Raw genomic sequence first — 20,604 nt, forward strand, 5'->3', positions numbered from 1 at the left:
TTGGTTTGAGTTAAATTTTGGGATACTTTTAAGCCTTTTGTGCCCAAATAATGATACAAAGTTCCATAATTCTCGGCATGGTGAGTAATTATTATATCGGGAAAAATTAATGATGCTGTAACATTTGAAACAAATAAACAGGCTAATAACAGCATTGCATTTTAAAACTAGGAAGGTACTATATTTGAAAGAAACCCACTTGTTAAGGTCTGCAAAATAAAGGACAACCTTAAAAGATGGTGTCAGGATGCATGCATGTCAATCTTGTCCTTGTTTTCTGGATTTTGAGTGCTCTCTGAAACAGGGAGAAGAAAAAAAAATGTTCTTTCAAGGGAAAAACATGAAGGACAAACACATTTCAGTCAAAAGCAGATGAAGCAGAAGCAGACTTCACTGATGAATATCAACAAATCAAATCTGGTTGTAGAATTATGCAGCAGCTTAGAGTTTTGATTAATGACATTTTAAGTAGAACCATGAATCTGAATGACAGGATGATATCTGACATTGAGCCTGGAACTCTTTGTGAGATTATAATACAATAACTAAAAAAAAGATAAAGACATTTTTTAAATTAACTGTCAGCTGCCTAATGAGATAAATCAAGGTAAAATAAAAAATAAATTACTAATGAGAAATACAAAGTTATGGCTAATAAACAGCTACTGTCATTAGAAGTGAAAGCTGTCATCAGGTTGTAGTTTAGATGTCATACTAAACAAGGAATTTTAGTTGCATGAAATTTCAATGCAAGACTCAATACTGTTGTATGTATTACACTGCTATGAAACTCAGATGCTTTTCTTATTTTGTTTACAGTCACTTTCCTGCCAGTGGAAAGATTGTAAATAAGCATGGAGTTTCTAACATCACAAATATGAGTTAGAGTTATGGGCCAATCCTAAACCAAAATGCGGTGTGGAAGAAGGAATACCCCTATTGCCCCAAGGTCAGGTCTTGTGATGTTCTGGTATATTCACTAGTTAATAATCTGGTTGCCATGGTGCAGATATGCTCTAGCTATCCCTTCTGCTGTTTTATCTTTGCATTCATTAGAATGAAAGTTTGCATCTTGGCTAGGTCACCGTTGTTAAAGAGATAATCATCCTGCATAAATAAAGATTACTATATAGTACACACTCAGCTGGCTTTTACTGCTCCAGGCTAGTAAGTCAAATTGCTCTGATATTTACAAACACAGTTTTCTTCAGCTATGCTGACAGACCATTTTGTTTAAATTCCCAGACAAGTGGAACAAGTTTCCTTTTATGTTCTTTTGCTTTCAGGTGCTGAGATGCGAGCTGGAACAGGAAGCAGGTAAGAAGTATTTATTTTGCCTGCTTATTCGTAAATGAGTTAAGTTGGCTTGGTGGTCTGCATCAAAGAATCTCATTTAGAGGATAAGCACAGAGAGGAAAACGGCTTACCAACTGCAAAAGTGAAACATGAAGTCAGTATTTCAAGTATCACACGGTCATGGAGGATGACACATTCAGAAGACGGAACGCTATAATAAACCAGGCTTTGAGGAAATGCTATCTTTACTCTGACAAGAGGTGTTACAATGAATAATAACTATTCTCTTCTTGATCAGGTGAGATGCTGGGTTTTTATTCAATAACTTTTTTCAGATATGTATTGTACTATTTTGAAGACAATATCAGACTGTGATTCCGTGGCTGAACTATCACAAATTTGTAGTACACCATAAATGCTGGAACAGCGGTATGGTTTTATCAGATACATTTTTTATATCCATCACTGGTATTAACATATTTAATTATCCAAAAACCTGTAATGCATTTCATTTTCAACATATTTAATTAAAAAAGTAATGAATTTCATTTTCAACGGAGCAGTAAAATAAACACTAACAAAGGGAAGGCTGCCTGAATTAGAAAGGCATGTGTCTGTTTATAATTCTTATTTATTTAGTTAGTTAGTATTTGTTTTCTGGGAAGGTCTGACTAGGTATCAGTGCCCTTTTTCTACGGAGGCCTGAGGAGAAAAACTCCATAAATAAAGTTATACATAGAATGATATGCATGTTCTATGATATGACAGTAGACTTGGCAAGATTTAAAAGTGAAATTACAAATTACAGTATTAACAACTTGGATGTTCAGTAGCAGCCGTACATGAGGTTTAACAGTACATCTGCAAAGATATTATACTATGAGTACCAGATAGTACACATTCAATTCAAGTAAAGCAGAGATGCCCTTGAGTGCTATTTTGTTATGAGTTCAGAACTAAGAAGACACATTTATATTTATTAACAGAAGACATGCTGTCTTGAGGTGCATATATAGGAGAGTAGAGATGGAGTGGGGTGGGGAGGTGGAGGGGAGGAAACAATTATTTTGGAGGTAGGCATGGTTATGGTCAATTTTTAGTTCTGATTTGAAGTGAGTTAGGCTATTTGTTTGTCTGATAAGGTCATGAAGCCTATTCCATTTTTTGAAAAAGAGATGGAATAAGTAAACCTGTTGTATTTTTTTGATTTGGATATGGTGAGTAGGCCTTTGTCAGTGGAATTAAGGGGTCTATTTGGAGAGTATTGTTAAGCAGTCTGGTGTAGGTTTGGGTATTTTTCTGGTGAGTATAACAGTTTATGGGTTATTACTAACTGAGTAGTATGAGGAAGTGTTGCAGTTCTACCCATTGCAGTTGTTAATTGCAGTGCAATGGTGGGCTCTGTAGGGTTGGTTAATGGCAAACTTAATAATTTTATTGTAACACTGCTTAAGTTTTGAGGACTGAACAGAGTGCACATTAATAAATAGTGAGGAAGCAGGAGAAAGGTAGGGAGTAGGTATGTTCCAGTAATATTTACTCTTGCTGAGTCCAAAAGGTAGGGCTTGATTCAGTACAGAGAAGCTAATTTCTGATGTGTTGTCTGTGTTGTGTGGTGAACATATTGATAGAATGTCAAGTGTTTGCTTATTGTGACTCCTAGGAGTTTGAAGTAGTTCCAATTAGCTGTTGTTTTTTTATATTACTGAGAAATAGGACTTTTACAGGGATAACTGTTTGGGGTGAATACCATAAGCTTAGTTTTTGGGGAATTTAGGAAAAGATTGGAGTCTTTCGACCAGTTTTTAACAGATAGTAAGGCTGTTAATTCTCGGAGCGAGGTAGTATTTTTGTTTAGCAAATTAATGCAGTCATCTGCATATTGAATGGTTAAAGCATGTTTGTTAACTGTGGGCAGTTCATTAATGAATAGATTGAAGAATAAGGGACCTAACATGGATCCTTGTGGAACACTTAGCGAGATGGGTAGAAAAGGGAAAAATTCTTCTTGCCATTTAATGACTTGCTGTCTGTTGAGTATATAGCTATGGAATCACTTTAATGTAGGTTGGGTTAGACCTACTGAGGATAGTTAATCTAGGAGCATTTGATAACAGGTGGTATCAAAAGCTTTAGATATGTCTAAGCACAGAGTGGAGACCAGGCTACCTGAGTTTCTATGTTGAATGACTTTTTCATTAAAGGTTAGCACTGCTGAAGTAATGCTGTGGTTAGAGCAGAAGTTGTGCTGAGGTGGTACTATGGGTAGGGCAGAAGTCATGCTGAGGTGGTACTATGGTTAGGGCAGTAGTCATGCTGAGGTGGTACTTTGGTTGTGGCAGAGTTTGTGCTGAGGTGGTACTATGGTTAGGACAGAAGCTGTGCTGGGGTGGCACTCTGGTTAGGGCAGTAGTCATGCTGAGGTGGTAATATGTTAGCGCAGAAGCCATGTTAGGATGGTACTATGAATAGGGTAGAATCCGTGCTGAGGTGATAGGCATGGTACTATCCTTAGGGCAGAAGGAATGCTGGGGTGGTACAATGGTTAAGATGGAAGCCATGCTGGGGTGGTACTAATGGTAGGGTGGAAGCCATGCTGAGGTAGTACTATGATTACTGTGGAAGCTGTACTGAGATTGTACTATGTTTATGGCAGAAGCCATGCTGCGGTGGTACTATGGTTAAGGTAAAAGCTGTGGTGCGGTGATGAAATAATATTACTAGCAGATATGTGTATTACTATATGCTTGTAGATATATTTCTCTGGAATTTTGGTTACGGGTAAAGCTATGGTTATTGGTCTGAAGTTAGGTCAGTGGATAGACCACCTTTGTGCAGGGGTATAATAAAGAACTTTTTTCACAATACTGAATTCTCAGATATAATTTTCTTTTTTAGAGCAGTAGATAAGTATATAGATAGGACAGGCAGTGGATTCGGTTGCAGTTTTAAGATATACTGTAGGAAAATTATTTGGAGCTATGGTGGTAGGTTTTAATTTAGTTAGATGTTTCTTAATAGCTGAAGTAGGTACTGGTTTGATGGTAAAGGGGGTTTGTGGGTTTGTGGGTTTGGGAGGTTGGGTAAAATGAAGTGAATTTTTTTTTTTTAGGAGTGTAGCGATTTCTTCAATAAAACATTTGTTAAATAGGGTGGCCATACTTTCATTGTTTTGGGTGGTGGCTGGGGTTGCTTGGGTAACTTTGCCTGGGTTAAAGAGGGTATTGATAGAGGTCCATAAGAGTTTGGGGTTGTGCTTATTTGTGTCTTGGAATATGGTGTAAGATGTTTTTTGTCCGTTTTGGTATGCGCAGAGTTGATGATTTTCTGGCAGGTTTGGTGTGCACCCAGTCTTTCCACACTTTATCTCTTGTTTTCATGGCTGACTTGGTAATTGACTTGGTAATTTTGGTTAGCCATGAGGCAGGCTTGGCTTTTACTCTTTTGGATCTGACTGAGACGTAACTGTTTAAGATATCTAAAAAGGTTGTATTGAATTTGTCAACGGTTTCATCCATTGCACGTTTTTTTAACATCTTCCCAACTGTAGTTGCTCAGGCTATTTTTAAAGGTATCAACATAGAAGTTTAGAGCGATTTATGACTTTGTTATAATGATGTTTGTGAGGGTTATGTTTGCTATGCCTGCTAGCAAATGTGGGAAGATGGCTGCTTATTGTCTGAAGCGTAGTGCATGAGGAGGATAGGTTTTTAGGTGAGGTTGTTAGGACCCAATTAAACATAGAACCCTTGTTGTAGCCTTTTTGAATTTAGTTGTGAAGTTACTCACTTGTCTGAACTGTACAGCTGCTTATTGTTAGTTGGATTATTTGTGGTTAAGGTGTGCCAGTCTATATTTACGTCACCCATTATTATTGTCTGTAGCTGAATATGGTGGGAGAACAATATAGCATGTCTTCAAGAGTAAGAATCTTATCACCCCAGTGCAAATGTAGTCCAGCTATGATTAATAACTCATGGTTGCTGATTTTGAGAGAGGAGGTAATTATTTCTGTTTTTGAAGGTGGGGGTTGTAAAATGTGAAAGGGGTTATTTATAGGGTGTTTTTGTATATTATTATTACAAATCCACCTGCTTTGTGTTTTTATTTGTCTAACCTCAGAATATTGTAACCTGGAGGACTTGGTAGGTGTTCATCTTTTATGGCTGATTTGAGAAAGTTTTCTATGACTCTCAAGATATCAGGAAACTCTAGAATCATCTAAGTATGTATTTCTGGTAGCTTATTAGACTGTTTGTAATACTTTCTATGGTTGGATGAATGCAGTCAAATGGCATTACTCTTTATGAAACTGACAACTTTTTTTTTTGTCGATCCTTTTTTTTATATATAGCAACATGGCTTTTTTGTTCTATATGCCAGTATTAAAAATAGGTGTGTGAAGATAGGTGAAGGCTGCCAGCCTAGCCAGTTAGAATTTTGTAGATAATTCTGTCATTTGTAAATATTAATGTAAGCCACAGGTTGAATTGAAAAAAGTGTAATAACAGTGTACTCTGCAGTAAGAAAATGATAAGTCAAGCATTGTGAAATTCTTTGATATAAAACTTGGAGCCGAGATGTCTAGAGGGAGGCATTCTGCCTATTGTTTTGAGGCCAGAGTTAATGGCTAGAATTTACATGTATAATTTCTTTTATTGCTCTGGCTTCCTGACCAGCTGCAAGATCAAAAGGGCTATTAATCTTTGCGTTTCTGTTAGGATGGGAACCAGAAAGAAATGCTGTAATCTGAAATGAATCAGTGGTACTCTGTTATCAATTTAAGGACAGAGAGAATGAGAGCATTTAGCATTTTGTCTTCAGAATATCCACCATCACCAGCACTGCTTTGTTCTATATGTAAGTTTATTTTAGAACTGTGTTTTCTCTAGATATAGCTAAAAATAGGAAGATTAGATTATTTTTTTCTGTACTGAAGTCAGAACTTTTCTACTGTATTATTTTAAGTATTTCTTTGTGATCTCTGAACTCTTGACTAGCACTGTGTAGTAAGCAGTATTGTCTTGTATTTTTATTATTTATTATTAAATATTTCTAAACCTTTCAACTGTGGCTGTTTTGTGTAGAGATAATTTAAGCTATAGAGTACATTGTATATATATATATATATATATATATATATATATATATATATATATATATAGTGATACTCTACAAAGCCACTCCAAATAAGCCTTGACTGTTTAGTTGCACTTACCATTTGGATAATAATATTGCACAGTATAATTAGACACCCTTTCATAAGAGCCTTTTAGTAGCTGATAAATATTAGTGGGTGGTGGCAGTGATTTCTACCATATAGTCTGGGTAAAAGGGGTACAGCTGGAGAACCTGTGCCAGCCTTCCCCAGGAGTGTATGTGTGGCTGTATATAACTCTTGTTTCAAAGAGTATGTGTGGGTGTCAGCCACTTGGGCAGGGACATGAACCACTGGTTGGACAGAGAGGGTGCTGGAGGTTTTTGCTTGCCCACTATGCTGAGATCTGGACCATATAGTTGTGCCAGTGGCAAGTCTTATTGGGGATCTGGAGAGAAAGGGAGAAACCAGCCCCAGACTGACTGTGATCTCTGTGTGCACTTAAGGGAAATTGTACTTTACTGTGTGCATATTTGTTATATTTCCCTATGTGGATGCCCCTCACTGGTGTTAGTGGTGAGGATTGAGGCTCCTTGATTGCTGGGCCAGTGCACTGGCATCACATATTAATTGGTGGCAGTGGTGGGATATCGAAATAACATATTAATCGGTTGGCAAATACTAACTGGCTTGTAGTGTTGTGTGTAGTGTGAATCCCTGTAGCAGTGAGACTGAAGGTGAGCCACAGTTGCTCATGGGTACTGATGTTCCCTTGGACAGAGTGACTGCAAAGGTAGAGGTGAGTAGTAGTACCCAGGCTGACAGTGAGGCACCACTGTCAGAGGATGCAAGACTTCCAGTGGAAGGGGAGCTGGGAGGGGTTCAAAGAGAGAGTTGAGACAGGCTCAGCTCTCAGACCCTACATTGCAAGGCCTGAGGCAGGTAGCTAGGGATGCTCCTGATTCTCAAGGGAAGGGGGAATCTGTATACTGGGTCAAAGGGTTACTGTATAGAGAGTGGACCCCTGAGGGAGGGCTAGAAGGTGAGCAGATACAGCAGTTGGTAGTGCCTAGAGCCTATCATCTGGCGCTTTTAGCCATAGACCATGATATTCCCTTTGCGGGTCATATGGGCATAAAACGTACAAAGAGACATATTATGCAGAAGTTCTATTTGGCCTGGAATTTCCACAGATGTAACATGGTACTGCAGGACCTGTGAGCAGTGCCAAAAGTTAGGCAAGGCAGGAGACAAGGTGAGAGCTCCTTTGATGCCTTTGCCTGTGACTGAGGAGCCATTTCAGAGGGTAGCTATGGATATTGTGGGACCTCTGAGTACTCCACTGGGAGAAAGTATATCCTAGTGGTAGTGGATTATGCTACACAATACACTGAGGCAGTAGCTTTGTCCTCCATTGAGGCAGAAAAAGTGGCAAATGCTTTGTTAGAGATTTTCAGCAGGGTGAGTTTTCCAAAAGATATACTGACTGACAGAGGTGCCAATTTCATGCCAGACCTGCTTGCTTATCTGTGGAAGTACTGTGGGGTGAAGCACCTGAAGACCACTCTTTATTATGACTAATGGTCTTGTTGAGAGGTTAAACTCTACACTCAAGTCCCTGCTACAGGCATTTGCAGACCAGTTTAAGAGGGAGTGGGACAATTATTTGCCCTATCTGTTATTTGCTTACAGAGAGTTTCCCCAGGAATTCACAGGTTTTTCACCCTTTGAGTTGCTGTATGGGCATAGGGTGAGGGGACCTCTAGATTTAATTCATAATGAGTGGGAAGGTGTGTGTGAATCATCTTACAAGGAGTCTGCTGTGGCATATGTCCTAAACCTTGGGACAAGACTCAGGGAACACATGGGCTTGGCCCAGAAGAACCTAGCAGAAGCTCAACAACAGAAAAAGGTGTGATATGACAGGACTGCTCGAGCTAGAGTGTATGCTGTAGGGCAGCAGGTAATGATTCTCATTCCTGTCAGATACAACAACCTTTAAGCAGCTTGGGAGGGACCCTACATGGGTGGTAAGAAAGGTAAGTGATGTTAACTACATGGTGGTACTAATAGGCAGAAGGCAGGGGCACAAATTGTACCATGTTAACATGATGAAACCTTACCATGATAGGGAGGCCCTTGTGCTGAGCATTTGCAGTGGATTACAGGAGGAGTCTGAGGGAGATCTGGTGGCTGATCCCCTCAGTGAGCCTCAGACTGACACCTCAGTAGAAGGGGTAGCAATGTCCCAGCAGCTATCTCCTAGCCAGGTTCAAGAAATCCGAGCAGTGTTACAGGAGTTTGGGGACATGTTCACTGGGAAACCAGGGTGTACCCACCTGGTGCAGCACCAGGGTGGATACAGGACTCCAAAGGCCTATTAGGCAGGCCCCTTATAGGGTGCCTGAGAGAGTCAAACAGACTCTGAGGGAAAAGATAAAGTAGATGTTGGAACTAGGAGTAATTCAAGAGTCCAACAGTCCCTGGGCCTCTCCAGTGGTGCTGGTGCCAAAGAAGGAGGGCAGCACCAGATTTTTTGTGGACTACAGGAAATTACATAGTCACACAGAGTCAGATGTGTACTCCATGCCTAGGACAGATGAGGCCCTAGAGCAGCTGGGTAGGGCTAAGTATCTTACAACCATTGATCTTACCAAGGGTTACTGGCAGGTGCCCTTGACTCACAGTGCTAAAGAGAAGTCAGCCTTTGTGACTCCTTTTGGCTTGTATGAGCTCACAAAGATCCCCTTTGGGATGAAAAGTGCCCCAGCAACTTTCCAGAGGCTAGTAGATTATATCCTAGCAGGAGCAGGAGAGTTTGCCCTTGCTTATCTAGATGATATTGCCATCTACAGCCATTCCTGGCAAGAGCACCTTCAACATGTCAGGGAGGTGCTGGGCAGAATACAGAGGGCAGGGTTGACCATTAAGCTGAGAAAATGTCAGGTGGGTATGACAGAGGTCTCCTACCTGGGACGTTGAGTGGAGAGTGGTTAGATCAGGCCAGAACCTGCCAAATTAGAAGCCATTCAAGCATGGCCTCCACCTGTTACCAAAAAGCAGGTGAGGGCATTCTTAGGGACAGTAGGGTACTACAGAAAGTTTGTCCCCAGTTATAGAACCATAGCTGCTCCCCTCACAGACCTGACAAGGAAGAAAAGGCCAGATAAGGTAGTGTGGACCACAGCATGTGAGCAAGCATTCCAGAAGCTTAAAAAAGCTTTTGGAGGACCCCCTGTTTTAGCCAGTCCAGATTAAAGCAAATAATTTGTTGTGCAGGTGGATGCTTTGAACCATGGAGTAGCCATATTTCTTCAGAGGGAGAAGAGCACCCAGTGGTTTATCTCAGTTGTAAGCTATAACCCAGGGAGGAATGCTATGCAGCTGTAGAAAAGGAATGTCTAGCCATAGTGTGGGCACTGCAGAAACTTCAGCCTTAGCTGTATAGAAGAAAATTTACCGTAGTGAATGATCACAATCTCCTAACATGGTTAAACAGAGCCAGCCAGTAAGATGTCAGGTTGCTAAGATGGAGCCTGGGGTTGCAAGCATATGATATGTCAGTGCAGCACTGCAGTGGGATAAGCAATGCCAACGGCAGATCGGGTCTCAAGACAAGGAATGGGGTAAGGCATACTCAGATAGACCTAACCATCTCATGCAATGTTTCTCAAGGGTCACTTGAAAAACTAGTTTGAGTTCTCTTGGGAGGGGGGATGTGTGAAGATAGATGAAGGCTGGCCTTGCTGATTGCTGTCAGACATGTGAGGTGTATATAGTGTCAGTAAAGTTGCTATAATGAGTGGGTGCATACTGAATCAGTCTTTTGATGAAAGTAAATGACCATATCTGTTTGATCATAGGAAAAGATTATTGAGCTGCTGTAACAAAGCCTCGCCTCATTCCAGTTAGATCCAGAGTTGGAGCCAGAACTAGGTTACCTAGATAGCTTCATTACAAAAATGAAATTAAAAAAAAGTGCTAAGTAAGAAAAACCTTGCTGGATCCATAAACACAGCAAGCATTAAGACCACATGGGAGAACTTCCTTTCCATAAACACCAAAAACTTCCTATTTAGGAAGTTGTCCTAATGTCACAAAACATGGGAGATTTAGAAGCTGGCTGGCAATGCTCAGATACAGCAGCTGGATATACAGAATGGGATCAGAGAAGATACAGTCTGGATATACAGAGCAACAGAGTCGGTGAGATACAGTCAGAGCAGAGATCCATTTCTGTGTGTGTGTGTGTGTGTGTGTGTGTGTGTGTGTGTGTGTGTGTGTGTGTGTGTGTGTGTGTGTGTGCGCGCGTGTGTGTGTGTGTGTGTGTGTGTGTCTAATGCCCCAGTCAGGGTGGCTGTCTAGTTACGTGACTCTGCTCAGAGTCAAACCATAAACCTTAATAATTAAGGGCAGGCAAGTGCCTTAAAACTCCTCACCAACTGCCAGGTCTCCTTTGCTTTTATTTTATTTATTTTGTTAATCACTGATCCGTGGTGGTGCTGCGGTAGCGTTGTCACCTCACTGTAAGATGCTCTCTGGTTCGATTCTCAGCTAGAGCGTCTTCTGCGTGGAGACATGTGTGAATGGGCGTACCTTCGTTGAAGGTTGCACATCAGGGCTGATAACTCGGCACGTAAAAATCAACTACCAATCATTAGCGGACCGGAGTTCTGCTGTGGCGACCCCTAACCGGGAAAAGCCGAAAGACACAAACAATTTTGTTAATCACTGAAAACTACAGTCTGCCAGTGTTGGTCATAGAGTTTCAAAACTCTTTTCTTCAGTATCATTGGTACAATAGGTAGCACATTTGATTTTGGTGCAGAAGGTTGTGGGTTCTCTTCTCACAACAGCTAGATTGATTGTTGACACTATTGTGCAGCATAAGGGAGGATGGGGTGCTGCAGTTTTGAGTGTGTCCTCCTTTGGATGAGATGCCTAGTAACTATGAACCTGTTTTTGGTTTGCCAGCCATTCTCTATTGCAGCACACTTTTTTAATGTAACATGGACAATTTATTCTTCAAAGGCAGCAGACACTGGATTTATAGACGAAACACTGAAATGCAAAGTTATTTGTCAGCAGAAACCTCTTCATTAGTTACTATTGTCATTAATGTGGAATTGTTCAGATGACTTTTAATTCTACAGAGATTGTGCCTATTATCTGATATTGGTGGGTTGTAATGACATAAGTTTGAGTAATCTTTTATGGTTGAAATGTTCTGAAATTAGTAATTTTGTCATTATTGCATCATATGTTTTGTTTCACTGCTTACTGGAAAAATGTTTAAAACTACCAATTTAAAACACATTCTAACAAGTGGGGATGTATTATGCAATGAGTAATACAATCAGGAAGGTGAATCAAAGAACAATGCATGTATGCATGGTCCAAAAAATGTTTGCAAGGGGCCCAAGATTTGAAAACAGCCAAAAAGTAAACTTAATCCGACCTTGGCCAGATTAATTTGTTTGAATGTGGATTTCAATGCCATTTCAATGAATGTTTCAAGGGCAGAGACATTTACTATTGTTCATGCTAAATCTGCTTTCATTGTCAGACTGTATTGTTTTGTTTAGCAAATGTCGAAAATTGTATGCACACAGACAGGTTTGAACAGTGTTTATGATAACTAGGGTGGATTAGCCAAGTAATGGGACATTAGAATGGCTATGGGGGGGTGCTCCATTACTCTGCCTAGGCCCACATTTCACAATGATCTGGCTATGGTTAGTCCCACCTATTCAATTGCTTCCTGCAACTCTCCCCTTGCTTTCTAGTCACCAACCACCACTGCTGTTATCTATCATGGACTTGAAAGTTAGCTTAGGAAGTGCCTGTATTCATAATCTAAACTAAGATTCTTCCATTATCAAAATATAATGTAGAAAATTGTGCTTATCTAGTCTAACCCTACATTTAACTTTGTTAAAAGTGTTATGTTTTGTAATAAGATTTTTTTTTTTAATCAAACAGCGAGTTCTATCTGTTTACTGTTACTTCGTAAGGTACTCCTAGATACTGTTTACTCTTTATTTATTTATTTATTTATTATTTATTGATTTATTGACATTTGTTTACTGAGAAAGTCTAACTGGGCACAGCTGCCCTTTTTCAGCAGAGACCAAGGGAGAAAAGCTCCAAAGTATTATATTTAATGTAATCAATATTTATAATAACAAATTTGTAATGCAGTTTCAGTGAATACATAACATAATAATCAGTATAATAAAATTTGTATTGATATAGAAAACCTTACATTTACATGCCTTGCTTTGAGACTTTACAGATAGAAAGTTAGGTAGGAGTAATTTAAGAAACAATATTGTTAGGTATTAGAGGATACCTTTAATATCTCACTCTGTAATTGCTGTGAAATACAATAGAGTGAAGTACTGCGATTTTAAAAGATGGATCATTTAAAGCTGTAGGTATTGCAGTGAACAACTTTTTAGAAAGAAGGTATGAAGAGGAGGTTAACTGAAGTTTTATGATTTTAAGGGGAGGGTGCTTACAATATGATTCTGTATTTATTCGAAGCAAGAACAAATGAGATAATAGTGGAAGGGTTTGTTAAACTTAAATTAACATAAGGGTTAGCTCAAGAAACACTCGACCTAATAACACAACAACAGGGACAGCGTGGATGAGGTAGGAAAAACTAGAAATGCTCATATAGTATTCTTTTCTGCCAGCCCTATTAAAAAAATTGTTTTAATTACCTTAAATAAAAAGGCTAATTGCTACCGCCTTCCACAATGCATAAGCAATGAAACTCTTTGGTTTCTAGTAAAGAAACACAAGATTTACTTTAAGCTCTGCTGCAGTAAAACAAAAAGAAAAAAAAAGAAGAAAACAATAGTGTAAATATATAAAGTACAAACCAAAAGGGTAACTCCACGGCATCTACCACAATCAGGAAGTCGTCAATCCCTTTGACGTCCCAAAAATAAGCAGAAAGATTGCTTTCTGCCCTAATCTAGTGCTTATAAAACACCATGAGAAAAAAAAGATCTTCAAATGTTTGAGAAGTGAGGCTGTACAGTGATGGAGATGGTTACAGTGGGATGGAAGGGAGCTTCTTATGTTAATGCACCTATCCAGTGGGAGAGTGGAGGTTCTATCCTGATGTCTGAATATTACTCAGAAGGTGGTTAGGCTGCCTGGAATACAAACAGTTGGGTCATATATGAGGTATAGCCTAAGACGAAGTACACTGCATCAAGGTTGCAGCCAGGAGTTTATGGAAAGGTACACCAACCTCTAAACCAAAGTATATTACCTTTAGAAATGTAACTGCTATCCTTGTGCAGTGCATGCACTCCCCCCCACAGTGTATTTTAAGGAACTCATACCTCTTCAGCACTGCTATTTTCATGAGTTTAGCCCACAATTAGAAATAAAATACGGAGCTGAGAGAAATGGTCTTGGATGAGCAATCACAGCTATGATCATTGAGTCAGGATCCCACAAAGTGAAATAAGTTTTAAAAAAGTTTCTGTAGTAGCCTAGACTGATAGATTTGCTGGCTTGGTGAAGAAGTTAAAGGTGTACTGACCACCAAGGAATTTGATATCCCAGATCTAATGTTGTAACTTATGTATACCTTTGTAGTAATCCAGTTCTTTCTTGAAGGTACTTGGCAGAGTTTAATATAGCAATAATCCACGCCTGTGTGTGGGTAATGTGGGATTTACCCACGGTTGGCGTGGTTTGGTCCCGAGGGCGAAGCCCGAGGAACCAAACAAAGACAACCGTGGGTAAATCCCGCATTACCCACACCCAGAAGTGGGTTATTGCTATTATACTATGACATTATTTAAGAAAAGAAATAATTACTTTTCTTAAATAATGGCATTGTATAATGCCGCTTTGCTGCCCTTCCGCAGCTGTCTGGTATCCGCGGCAGTTCTGATGTACTGTGCATGCCTACGCAGTACATCAGAGCTGTGGCCAAAAGCAATGGAGAAAGCAAGATCTCCGTTGCTTTTTACTGTTTCACTATGTTAAATGGGTTTAACATAGAGAGACAGCTTTAAAATAAGCAACGGAGATGTCCGTATTTATAGAAAATGAGTTAAAAATGGGAAATAGGGTGCACAGAGGTATCAGTAGATTATAGTCTGCAAACTTTCTTTAATTCTAGAAGACTAAACAAATAACTATATAAAATGAGCCTTGCATTAGTGGCACATACATAGCTTTATATTCTAGTGCTGACACTGCCCTGCAGCATAATGGGATGCTAATAATGTTTTCAGATGAAATGTTACGATGCGGTCATACTGGTTATGTGGGTGCCATTTCAGATGAGTGTTAAGCGTCCCATTGTACTTAATGATGGTGTGTTTGTAAATGTCCTCTGGGCCCTCTGCAAATGTCCCGGACTTTGTATAAATACTAATAGTGCTCTTCACCAAAAGGTGGGCTTACATGGATTATTTTGTATAACCGCCACTCAATGAAATAAATAATTAATTACATAAAACATTACAGAGGGTGACCAAAGCATTGTTTTTCACTCATGAATCACCACAACTTTTTAAAGGCAGTTGGCAAAAACTCAGCAAACATTTAGCCTTCTACATTTGTAGCAATGCTTGCTACTGTTAGATTTAGCTAAAACCAAGGATATTGCAGGTATCATGGTAATTTTACAGACAGTTATACAACAAATCCCCAATGCAATAAACCAGTGTCTAACATCAGTATGATAACTATGATGAAAAACTTTTTGCTGCAAATCATTAATTAAAAGCAATAAAAGTTGGGTCAGGGTTAGCCTTCCCATACCATCTTACTCGTGTATGCTAACCCTAACCCAACTCCTGCCCCAAACCTTAACCCTAGACATCAAGTCAATAAAACCCTTTCCCCGACATTACCATTAAAGAAGACACACATAGACACAGTACACACACACACACACACACACACACACACACACACACACACACACACACACACACACACACACACACACACACAATACATAGACGCACATACATAAACATACATAAACATCTGTAATGTTTTATACACATGGTACATGTGTGTGTGTGTGTGTGTGTGTGTGTGTGTGTGTGTGTGTGTGTGTGTGTGTGTGTGTGCATGTGTGTTGTGTTTGTCATATCTACAAATAATTCTGAAGAAAATGCGTAGTTACACAAAATAAGCTCAGTAAATGAACGCATTCAGAATAACAGTCAGGGTTAGTTTCAAAATGCAGCTAACAGCCCAGTTTTACTCTGCTAAACATATCTGTCACACAATAAAGCAAGTTATAAAGCAATTCATATAGCTAAAATTCCATTATAAATTTGTGTATAGCCCAATGCCATATAAAGTAAATATGTGTTTACTGCATACCCCTGTGTAACATTTTTATATATAGCCTGTGCTATTTATTTCCAGCTATATATAGCCTGTGCTATTTATTTCCAGCTAGTTTCCAAGCTAAAAAAACAATCAGTTTTATACAATACCAACTGAATCATTCAATGCATATTTAGTATTGTAGGTCTTTGCCCAGAAGTTCAGGTCATTGCTGAAAAATTTTCCTGGACCAGTTCCTGGACCAGTCCATTCAGTCAATTAATAAACAGACAGACTGATAAACAGACAAACAAATTAAATGTTTTTACATAATAATTGTGATTTTGTACATACTCAGATCATTGGAAGGGACAAATGTATCAGGAGAAACGGGCTCTGTCTGACAACTTTTTTATTTTGGGGTAATGACTTATAGCTCTCTGCACCCTCCAAACTAATACAAGTAACTTTGATGTCAAAAGCCAAAATGCTTAGTTTTTAAAGTAGTTGTGAAGAGCTGTTTTAATTAAGTTGACTTACTAGATGTTGATTTTTTGAAATTTGAGTCATTCAAGCAAACAAATGGCAAAACATGAACATATATATCTTTAAACTGAAATTGTAGTATAACCAATTATTTGGGTTAGAAATTAAATGATATGTTGAGGGTTGTAATAAGGTGGATAGGATTATGCCCCCACCCTATTATTCAAAGGGAACTATCATAGCATTTGCACAGCAGCCAAACTTTCTTGGAGCTTAGGTGGTTGGCATGTATCTTGCTACATGCTCCAGATGATAGGTTAGCCACTGCTATTTAAATAGGTGGCTGCAAAAACTCATGCTATTAATTTGAAGACTGGTTTGTGCTGATCCTTTGAAACTTCCAATGAAATATATATAGCAAGTTAGCTTTTGGTGACTTATGTTACAGCAAGTCCAAAGAGTGCCATATACACACATGAAGAATTCTATACTGAACCAACTGAGACTGACCAGTCAGGAGTTAGTAATTTGAAAACTTCAGAAAAGCAAGCATGCAGTCAGTATTCTGCATATTAGATTTATACAGTGAGTTTGTTATCTTGTTTATTTTAAACATTTAACAGCAGAGGCTAAATATCTAAATGTAATTTTATGGATCACCCATAATAATTAAAGAAATTAGAGCTTTCTTTTTTATTTAATGAATAATAACAAATTGGTATGCTATGCTGCAGTATTTTTCTCGTGGGAAAGTAGGCATGAAAGCTAAATGTTTATAACAAATGTATATCTTTATGCATGCTTATGAAATTCAAATAAGTCATCCATTAGTATTACAATTTTTTTTTCAGCTGAATTAGAATCTGGGTTTAATTTTTAATTTAATTGACATGACTGAGTCCAGGAAGGGAAGGGGTATAGAAACCAGTTTTCTTTTTTATTTAATACCTAGTATGAAATCCAACAGGATAAGTGTCACATTTTGGTTCTAACCTTCTTTTTAATTTAATATAGTCCACATTGTGGAGTTCAAATTTATAAGTATAGCAACTGAGAGCCTCAGGGATCTCATTCCTTACACAGTTCAGAAGAAACATCATCCCTAAAGAGTACAATTCTCCACGTCCAATTAGTTCTGGATTCCTATTTTATTTTTATACAATTAATCATTTTTGCTGGCAATATTAATCCTTATCATTCCGCGGTGGTGCAGCGGTAGCGTTTTTGCCTCACAGCAAGAGGTTCTCCCATTCGATTTCTCAGCTGGAGTGCAGGGAGTGCCTTCTGTGTGGAGTCTGCATGTCCTCCTCGTGGTTGGGTGGACATTTGAAAGACATGCGTAAATGGGTGTGCCTTCGTTGAAGGTTGGATGTCGAGCTGGCACCTCAGCGTTTGTGAAAATCTACTGCCAATCATTAGCGGACCGGAGTTCCGCTGTGGTGACCCCTAACCAGGAAAAGCCGAAAGACAACAACAACATTTATCCTTATCATCTGCCAACCATCAGATACCCCGTATTCTATCTCCTGGGAAGGGCTTATCATTCAGGAAGTTATTGGGATATTTTACTTTACTGCCTTACCCATTACCCAGTTAACAGAGCTGAGGAGCAGAATTCTGACAATGCAGAGACTTTTGCACTTTCCACACATGATAATCCCCAAGGTATAGTGCATGTTCTACTCTCCCGAAATGGGTGCCTACTTTGCTGTGTGCCATTCCCAAATGGATTTAGAGTCTTTCTTTGATTTTATTAAATTGAATTTGAAACATGAAGTCTGAAGGCCTGGATATAGGAAGGGAGAGGTTCAGAAAACACAATCCTTACATGGCTGTGCACTGGAAAAGGGCATGAAGTTGGGTGTAATTTATTCTAATGCATAATATGGAGGTCAGATGCCTGGGTTTAAGAAATAATGAGTTTTGGAAATTCAACACTCACATGAGCAGTCACCAGAAAGGTGCAAGAAATCTTTATTTGTGAGACATAGCAGGCAGAAGTTTATCTGAACCAAAATTAAATGTTTTAACAAATGCATTGTCTTACTTATTTGAAAGTAATCTACAGAAATCATATCTTAACATTTAACTGTTTTTTAAAATAACTGTAATTCAATGATCTAAATGACAATGTGCGGTGCATCCAAATTCCTAAGTACTTAAATTAGGGGTCCATATGGTTAACTGGTAGTTATTTTAGTGAGGGACTACTTAATGATGGCAACTTGTCAATCTCCCAGCTCACCTATATTGCCACTTTGTGAGTATCTTTGTGTGTGTGTGTGTGTGTGTGTGTGTGTGTGTGTGTGTGTGTGTGTGTGTGTGTGTGTGTGTGTGTGTGTGTGTGTGTGTGTGTGTGTGTGTGTGTGTATCCATATGCACACATTTGTCTACCACCAATGAAAAATGTCTGAGAAATCTTTTTAGAGATGTTGTTTCACAGCTGAGATTATAGACACATTATATAAGATCACAGTGTAATAATATTTCCATAGATGGAGTAAAGTGTAATATTATTTATGAATATACAGAACAGAAAAGAACTGAATACCAATTGTTTAAGTAAGATTTTTGTTAGGATATTGGGTTTTTTAATGTGCCACCTGCATTATTGTTGTAAAGATTCTGTGTGTTAAACAATTTTTAAATCAGGTGTATGCAGTGGTGGACTTCCCAGTATAGAGTAGTTGATTAAGAAAAAGTCTGTGATTTACACTGATTAATGCCCCTGTTTTTGAAATCTGTGATGATTTGTATTGCCATTTTCCATGATCTTTTTTTTAACATGGATTTGGCTTATTACTGACCAGAGTTTAAAGGTGGTGAGGTAACCTCATGTAACTATGGTGTTCTGTGAGTGATAATGCCAAATGTAATAATGTATTGTAGCAGATGACCATGCATTACATTCTTTTGTAGTTTTTCACTAGGATTTATTGAAAGTTAAATGAGGAAAAAAAGTTCTTTACTGTTTTGGGGTTATTTGTTGGAGGTTGTACTATAATGACAGTTTTCCAAATGGACAATCACATCACAGTTAATTATTCACAAGAGCTTGTAAATTACAACTCAGGTGCACATATGCTCTGAGTAGATGAACTCATGTTGCCAAGTCTAGGAGCATGTGCAAAAAACAAAATAAGAATTATTTTTTATTGCAGTTGGCAAGCTCGCTATCTCCGCATATAAACCAATAGCTTTCACTCCACAACTTTTATTATTCTTGGAGAAATAGTAATCCCTGGCAACAAATGTCTCACTCTTTTAGAAGGAGCCCTAATCTCAGACAACCCAGAATTTATTAAAAAAGCATGTATATAAATTTGCCTCAAAAAGGACATGTGCAGGTAAATGGCAACTCAAGTTAGTAAGCTGAAGCAAATATGAACTGAATTTGAGAAATCAAGCAAATTAAAGTAAGACTTCCCAAAGAGTGGGAAGTGTTTAAAAGGTTAGAGAAAGTGATTTACAGGGAATACTCATTTTTGCATATTACCATAGGTATTTCTTTTATTTATTATTTTATTATTTGATTGGAATAATCCCAAGAGGCTTGTGGCCTATGTTCACAAACGTGGTGAGTTTACACATTTTGTTGTTTATGTTGTGATTGCTCTACCAGACAACCTCCAGTGGATGTCAGTATTACAACAGATTACGCTACATTTCTTCCCAAGGATGTGTTAGATGCTGATGACCATCCAGTCCCTGGACCTTGGAGAAAAACTAGTATGGCATCTGGGAGGAACTCATCATTCAGGAAGTCAGGAGAGACTTGAGGTGTATTTATATAGACAGGGAAATGTTATCCATAAAAACCCAGCAAGCTATTTTTAGATGCGGTTAATGGAGTAAATTCATCTGTTAAAACAGAGGATGAGATGCAAGTTGCTGTACCTGAAGGAGCAGAAGAAAATGGAGTTAGTTGCTGTTCTTCAAGAAGGTGGTCTATCTCTGGGGCCATGGATTATACTGATGATAAATCTTAAAATCAGAAGAGTGAATCTGTTTGCATTGAATTGCACTGAAACTGTCAATAAAATTAAACAAAACCAGGAGTTGGCATGCATTTGCCATTGTTTATTTGTAGTAATATTAGACAATGATCTGTGTTCTATGGCTCATGTGAGAAATGCTAGGAATCACATTAATTGTGAGATTTCTTAAGCAATCTAGACATCAAAGTAAATTTGTAAGAATACTGACAAATGCAAACCTGGCTGTAATGTGAAAAAGGATGTGGGTTTGGAGGTACAACAGAAAAGATCTGATTAGGTCACAGAAGAATTTTCTATGATTTGGGCCCTCATGGATAGATACATGTTTTAGAACAATGCCATACCATCATTGTGGATAAAAATGCAACAAGGATGAGCAGTAGTTGGCTTTGTGGTGTACAGAGA

General features: G+C 38.6%; 1 protein-coding gene across 1 annotated transcript in view; it reads left to right on the forward strand.

Annotated features, from left to right (window-relative positions):
• Nucleotides 1-1,279: 1,279 nt before the first annotated feature.
• The window catches only part of LOC122808719 (transient receptor potential cation channel subfamily V member 5-like), a 917,417-nt gene continuing 898,092 nt past the window's right edge, over nucleotides 1,280-20,604 (forward strand). Inside the window, exon 1 of the mRNA XM_044079711.1 lies at nucleotides 1,280-1,594. The gene's annotated coding sequence lies outside the window, so the exon portion shown is untranslated. The remainder of the gene's footprint in view (nucleotides 1,595-20,604) is intronic.

The sequence above is a fragment of the Protopterus annectens genome, chromosome 8.part0, assembly GCF_019279795.1.
Source record: "Protopterus annectens isolate FY-2018-M chromosome 8.part0, PAN1.0, whole genome shotgun sequence".
Lineage (NCBI taxonomy): Eukaryota > Metazoa > Chordata > Ceratodontiformes > Protopteridae > Protopterus > Protopterus annectens.